A 215-nucleotide genomic window follows, 5' to 3' on the forward strand; every position below is an offset into this window, starting at 1 on the left:
ACCGCGCCGGGGGTCGCCGGGCGGGGGACGGCGACGGAAACGCAGGAGGGGTCCGGGGCGGAGCCGGGACGGGATGAGGATGAGGATGGAGCCAGGGATGGGGATGAGGATGGAGCAGGAGATGGGGATGGAAGCGGGATGGAAGCAGGGCTGGAGATGGGCAGGGAGCCGGGGATGGGGATGAGGATGGGGCTGAAGATGCGAATGGAGCCGGG

This window comes from Corvus brachyrhynchos, unplaced genomic scaffold (assembly GCF_000691975.1).
Source record: "Corvus brachyrhynchos isolate BGI_N302 unplaced genomic scaffold, ASM69197v1 scaffold47, whole genome shotgun sequence".
In the NCBI taxonomy this organism is placed as follows: domain Eukaryota; kingdom Metazoa; phylum Chordata; class Aves; order Passeriformes; family Corvidae; genus Corvus; species Corvus brachyrhynchos.